Below are 7,510 nucleotides of genomic sequence, written 5' to 3'. Positions count from 1 at the left end.
TGAAATCAGCTGTCTCTTGTTAATTCACTCCGATTTGAGAGTTTATGGAGACAGGACATTGGTCAAAATACATTTGTACAAATATTCAGCTATGAAACCCCTGATAATAGTAACAATAATGATAGTTATTAAAGAGTGAACAGACAGTTTAAAAGTGAAGAGCAGTGAATATCCAATACTGGGAAAATGAGCGATGAGTTCTCCTCTGTGTGGATTTGCTTGGAAACTGTATGATTATAAGCTCCTCTGTTGCATCTCTATATTTCAGTTAATAAGGAGAATATCAGTGAGAATGATGTGAATATAAGCTTTTCTCATTAGGATTGCTTTATTTAACAAAACCCACCATATTGAAGCCGATGGTCTCCAAGTCATTTATTCATTTGAACCCCCCAATCTTATTTTGCTTAAATAAAGATTACTTTCAACGTCACTTTTCAAAATAATCATAATTGAATTCATTATAAATTATTCGGATGATAAAGATACTTAACCCAATTACTTTTCAGTCTAGTAGTGAAGCTCTCAAACGCATCAATCAGCCCATGGATAGATTCCAATTTGTAGCTCTGCAGGGAGCATGGTATCTTCCACGGGATCCAACTCTGAAATTATAATTAAACTGTTGCCATGTTAACAATTTTCTAAATATACCCAATGATATAAGAATCTTTATGATTCTTTTAATCAGTGATTGGAAGAAATTCTCCATAGTAGCAATGTAAGTAACGCAGCATTAAAAAGGGCACACCAGGAAAAACAACACTGGGAAATTTGCCTAAATTAATATTTGTGTTTTCTGTCTTTGTATTTGCCTAAAACAAATTATTTCCTATTTGGTCATGTTATCTATGATTGCTTTGGTGTTTAATTGTCATCAGCCTGATTGATGCAAAGGCCGCCCTGCATGATCAGTGATGCTGGAAAACTATGCCTAGGCATGTAATGAACAATGTAGGGTGTGGAACTGGCCCACTATCTTCCTGTTGCCCTGTTTGGAAATTATGTACCCTGTCTTTTTTTAATTTAATTGGAGACTGAGATGAAATTGCTAGAGAGAGAGGTAGCAGTAAGTCAGTTTCAGCACAGCCAAGCTCCTTTTATACAGATTGATTATTTATTAGCATTTCTATCGAGTCTGTTCTGACTGATTATTGTTTTAAGTTAATATATAACACCCATTATTTTGGTAACCATTGGACTCTTATGGCTAACTCCAGGGAGAAACTTCAGTGCTGGCAATCAGGTACCTGAGAGGCAGTGCCATAGCTTCTACCATCTTTGGCAGACAAGTGGATAAGAAAACTGGGTATCACCACTTCCAGAAGCCAACACCCATGGGTCCCTGAGATGGTGATTAGTTACTCATACTCCTTGGTTCCTATCACAACATATTTTAGAGTAGGCACAGTAGCAGGTACTATCCAGAAAACTCTGGACCTGGGGTTTTTGAGATAGGGAATCTTTCTGTTTTTGGATCACCATACCTTGAAGTCATCTAAAAATCATTTAAATGAATAAGGGATCTCATACCTGTATTATATTACAAGGGGGAAGAGTTAAAGTGCCCTCTAATCAATCCATTGCCTGCACCTATAAGAGCTTCAAAAACAGCACCAAAAAAATACATGGAGTTGCACAGGTGACTGCAGAGGTGTCATGTAATATAAATTAAACAAATTCAATTATTAATATCCTATATTTATATTGTTCTGACATATTCTGCAGTGCTTTACATCATTCACATCACGTCCCTGTTCCTAGTGGAGCTTACAGTCCAACTAATAATAAAAACCTGAGTTTATTTATTCTATTTTCTTTGTGAACTGTAGGGAATAGACTTCTTGTATATAATGCAAAAAGATAAGGACTAAGGAAACAACAAGGTAAATAAACAAAATGTGTTTTTTTTATGAAACAAAGTTTATTTCTATGTCATATGCATGGTTTTATACAGTGCTGGGCATCTCCAATAATGAATCAGTAACACTACAGCTGCATAAAACCTAAAATACCATGCCAAGCTGGCAGTGAAACCTAGTTGGCATTACTGGCACTGAAAACCAATACAATGTGAGGCTACAGAAATAATGGCTGCGCCTTGACGTCTCATACTCATATGTAACCCTACTAAATGTCAGAGGGCTGCACAGTATTCACTAAGTTGGTGGAATTTTCATTTCAATCTGAGACACCATGAAACACCAGGGGAGTCCGTTGAATCCACTTTGTACCTTTCATAAACACTGAGTAAATGACACTTGCGCTTTTGCATATTACTGTCAAAACAAAAACTGTAGCTAACATGGCTAATATGGATATTTGTGTTCAACATATTTACTACCAGAAAATCAATTTAAAAAAGATAAGCCCTGGAAAATGCTGCAATGGCCCAAGCCTTTGATCTCTCTTTGTCACGGTTAAGCAGGAAACGTCACTGGAAGAAGTCGTTGAGGAAGGACCTCTCCTACACCTCCCACTAAGGAACACAGCCGCTGGGGATGAAACAGGACTGGAGCCAAGTGAAGGAGTGGCAGGAGTGCCGAACCAGGCGTCTTAGGCAAAAACGGAAGGCAATCGGATGGTCAGGCAGGCAATAGGTCGGTACAGGCAGCAGGATTCAGAATCGGAAGTCAGGCCGGGTCAAAATAACGAATATCAATCAGGAAACAATGCTTGGCGTCTTTCACAAGGAAAATGATCACTTCGCAGTGATCCTAGGCCTCTGGCGTCATAGCGTGCGCCAGCGTCAGAGCGCGCCCCCTTGCGACCAGGTGGACGGCCACGACGAGCAGGTACCTTACATTGCCCCCTCCCAAGGCACGGCCTCCGGACGTGCACCGGAGCGGGCTTTCCAGGACATCTCCTATGGAAAGATCGAATCAGCCGAGGAGCATGGACATTTCTTACGGACTCCCAGGAATTATTCTCCGGCGAGTAACCCTTCCATTGGACCAAGTACTGCAAATGCCCTCTATGGAATCTGGAATCAAGGATAGCCTGGACCTCGAATTCCTCCACACCCTGCACAGTTACCGGCTCCGGAGGCATCTCCACACGACCAGGGAATGGATTTCCTACCACCTTCTTTAGTAGCGAGACGTGAAAGACAGGGTGAACCCGAAGATTAGCAGGTAATCTTAATTTGAAGGTAACAGGATTGATCTGTTCAACAATCGAGAAGGGTCCCATGAACTTTTGGCCCAACTTCTTGGTAGGACACGAGAGCTTAAGGTTGCGAGTGGATAACCAGACAAGGTCACCAACCTTAAATTCGGGATTTGGCTTCCGTCTTTTATCAGCATGTCTCTTATAGCTAAGTTGTGCTTCTCGTACAGCTTGTTGAAGAAAGTCAAAATTGTGATTTAAAAATAAAAGTCTGTCTTGAGCTGCAGGAACCAACACTTCAGATAGACCTGGCAGAGAAGTGAGGTGAAAGCCATAATTGGAGAAAAAGGGAGTCTGTTTGGACGAGGTATGTATAGCATTATTATACGAAAACTCCGCTAAGGGCAAGAGCGTAGACCAATCTTCTTGAGAATAAGAGGAAAAACACCTTAAGTATTGCTCCAAGGTTTGGTTGGTGCGTTCAGTCTGCCCATTCGTTTGAGGGTGGAATGCGGAAGACAGAGCGAGGCGAATATGAAGCCCTTGGCACAAAGATCTCCAAAACCGAGAGGTGAACTGTGATCCCCTGTCCGAAACTACCACCTTGGGTAGGCCGTGGAGCCGGAAGATCTCTCTAATGAACACCTCCGCCGTTGTAGCAGCTGATGGTAAGCCAGACAAGGGTATAAAATGAGCCATCTTAGTCAGCCCGTCAACCACTACCATAATCGTGTTAAACCCAGCAGACTTGGGAAGATCCACAATAAAGTCCATAGAGATCCTTTCCCAAGGTCTTTCAGGAACAGGGAGGGGCTGAAGTAGACCCATTGGGCGTGAATGTGAATTCTTGAACCGGGCACACGTTTGACAGGAAGTAACATACTTAGCACAGTCTCTCATCATCCCAGGCCAAAAAAAATGTCTCTTGGCAAGTTCCTGTGTCTTGTAAACACCCAGATGACCAGACACCGGGTGGTCATGAATAAACTTAAGTACCTCAAGGCGTAAGTCTTCAGGGACAAAAATCTTATTATTTGCTATGAGGTATTTCTCTTGGCGGACAACATCCCCCGGGGGGTTGACGACAGACTCCGAAGCATACTGGATCTTTTGTAGTAGTTCCGCCTGAAGTAGGAGAAAGTTGGAGGCGTGTAGAATCGTGCTGGAAGACGAATTGTTTTCAGGAGCAGGGAACAGGCGAGATAAAGCTTCCGCTTTCCCATTCTTGGAACCAGGTCTGAAGGTTACATGGAAATTAAATCTGGAAAAGAAGAGCGCCCATCTGGCCTGACGAGGCCGAAGTCTCTTTGCAGATCGTAGGTATTCTAAATTCTTATGGTCAGAAAATACTAGGATGGGGTGAGCAGCCCCCTCCAACAGATGGCGCCATTCTTGGAACGCCGATTTAATGGCGAGTAACTCTCTGTCTCCCACATCATAGTTCTGCTCAGAAGAGGATAGTTTCTTGGAGAAAAATGCAATAGGGTGAAGCAGACTCTGTACGTCATTTCTTTGTGACAACACTGCTCCAATGGCATACTCCGAGGCATCTACCTCTAGAACAAATGGACGAGTGGGGTCAGGATGCTTCAGAATGGGTGCCGAAGTAAAGCGACTCTTGAGATCAGAGAAGGCTTGCTGGGCCTCAGGCGTCCAACAGAATTTCTTTAGCGAGCTGGTAAGGGCGGTAATAGGAGAAATAATCTTAGAAAAGTTCTTGATGAATTTTCGATAGAAATTGGCAAAACCAACAAACCTCTGCACAGCCTTGCGGCTATTTGGTGTGGGCCAATCTAGAACCGCTGAGACCTTACGAGAGTCCATCGACATTCCCTCAGGAGAGATGATAAAACCCAGGAATTCTATAGTTAATCTCTCGAATTCACATTTCTCCAGTTTCGCAAACAGTTTATGGGCTCGCAAACGAGAGAAAACTTGTTTGACATGGCGTCGATGTTCTTCCAAGGAGGACGAAAAGATCAAAATGTCATCTAAGTAGACGATAACAAAAAGATCCAAGAAGTCCCTAAAAATATCATTCACGAAGTGTTGGAACGTTGCTGGAGCGTTACATAGGCCAAAAGGCATAACCAGATATTCAAAGTGTCCGTAACGTGTGCGAAAGGCCGTCTTCCATTCGTCCCCCTGTCGAATACGGACCAGATTATACGCCCCTCGAAGGTCCAGTTTAGTAAATACTCGGGCGGAGCGTAGTCTCAGGAACAATTCCGGTATGAGCGGCAAAGGGTATCGATTCTTAATGGTAATTTTGTTCAAATCTCGATAATCAATACAGGGGCGTAAGGAGTGATCCTTCTTTTCAACAAAGAATATACCTGCTCCGGCAGGTGAGGTGGATGGACGAATGAACCCCTTTTTGAGATTTTCCTCAATATAGTCCTTAAGAACGGTAAGTTCAGGTTCTGATAAAGGGTAGATTCGCCCAAAAGGAATAGCTGCGCCAGGAAGAAGGTCCACAGGGCAGTCGTAAATCCGGTGCGGTGGTACATCAAAGACGTCTAGGAACTCGTGATAGGATTCCGGAATGAGCTTAAGCCGAGGATCGGAAGACAGGACCGACAACTCCTTCGAGGCCCAGTCATGACGGGAGCATTGGCCGGAAGGAAATGTTATTTGATTAGAGTCCCAATTGATGAGAGGATTATGTGCCTTCAGCCACGGGAACCCCAAGATGAGGGGATACAATGGGGAGGAAACTACATCAAACGAAAGAGTCTCACTGTGCTTCTGAATCTTTATTAACAAAGGAAAAGTCTCAATCAAAACTGGACCAGAAGAAATATCAGATCCATCTGCCAACTTCACCATCAATGGGCTGGATCTGGGTTTCAAAGGAATACAATGCAATCGGGCGAACTCCCGATCAATAAAGCAACCGCAGGCCCCGGAATCAATCAGTGCTGGAACCTGGAGCGTCTTTCCGGACCACTGTAAAACAGCAACAACAGACATAAGTGAAAGTCCATTGACCCCTTCTGCACTGAGAAGAACTGGTGCTGAATTCTTACTATTAGGTCGCACAGGACAACTGCGAAGGAGGTGGCCCGAAGCACCACAATAGAGGCATAAGTTCATACGTCGTCTGCGTAGTCTCTCCTCAGGTGTTAATGGAGAGCGGATGAGGCCGATCTGCATGGGTTCAGGCTCCTCAGACAACGAAGAAGCGGCCGTGGGAGGTGTTGAGCTGGATTTGGGGAACAGGGGTGCTTTGGGGAGCAACCAGCTTGGTTGCGAAACCCCGGATTTCTCCAGTCTCCTCTCCCTCAAACGCCGATCAATTTGGATCACTGTCCCAACAAGCGATTCTAGTTCGTCAGGAACTCCGACACGAGCTAGCTCATCCTTCAGAACTTCCGACAAGCCAATTCTAAACTGGTGTTTCAGAGCCGCTTGGTTCCATTGGGTGTCTGCAGCGTAGTTGCGGAAATCTGTGATATACTCCTCAACCGGGCGTCTACCCTGGAAGAGGGATCTGAGCGCAGCTTCAGCTGAAGCCTCTCTTTGGGGGTCGTCATACAGTACAGCCATCGCCTGAAAGAAAGCAGTAGAGTCACTGAACAACGGGCTGTCTTGTTCCAGAAGACGGTGGGCCCATGTCTGAGGCTCCCCGGATAGAAGCGAAATGGCAAACCCCACCTTAGACTGTTCAGTCGAATAAGTATAGGGGTTCAAAGTAAATTCCAGCTTGCAGCTATTCATAAAGGCCCGAAACTTCTTGCGGTTCCCAGAAAAGCGCTCTGGCAAAGAAAGCTTGAGCTTGGGCGTCGCTGGCTGAATAGCCCCGGGTGAGGGAGCAGCGGGGACATCAGCGGGATCTCCAGGCAAAGGCTGTAATTGAGCCTGGACAGAATGCAGCCCGGCTTGGAGTTCTTGTACCGCTTGAGTGAGGGCGGTCATTTGCTGAGTCAGCAGTTGCATGGCCGGGATTTCCTCAGCTCCTTCCATACTGGCGAAGTGATACTGTCACGGCTAAGCAGGAAACGTCACTGGAAGAAGTCGTTGAGGAAGGACCTCTCCTACACCTCCCACTAAGGAACACAGCCGCTGGGGATGAAACAGGACTGGAGCCAAGTGAAGGAGTGGCAGGAGTGCCGAACCAGGCGTCTTAGGCAAAAACGGAAGGCAATCGGATGGTCAGGCAGGCAATAGGTCGGTACAGGCAGCAGGATTCAGAATCGGAAGTCAGGCCGGGTCAAAATAACGAATATCAATCAGGAAACAATGCTTGGCGTCTTTCACAAGGAAAATTATCACTTCGCAGTGATCCTAGGCCTCTGGCGTCTTTTTAAGCGCAAGGCGCATGCGCGGGCGTCAAGACGCACGCCGACGTTAGAGCGTGCGCGTGCGTCAAGGCGCGCGGCGGCGTCAGAGCGTGCGTCAA

This window comes from Xenopus tropicalis, chromosome 2 (genome assembly GCF_000004195.4).
Source record: "Xenopus tropicalis strain Nigerian chromosome 2, UCB_Xtro_10.0, whole genome shotgun sequence".
Classification (NCBI taxonomy): Eukaryota; Metazoa; Chordata; class Amphibia; order Anura; family Pipidae; genus Xenopus; species Xenopus tropicalis.
This window is presented reverse-complemented; position numbering follows the sequence as displayed.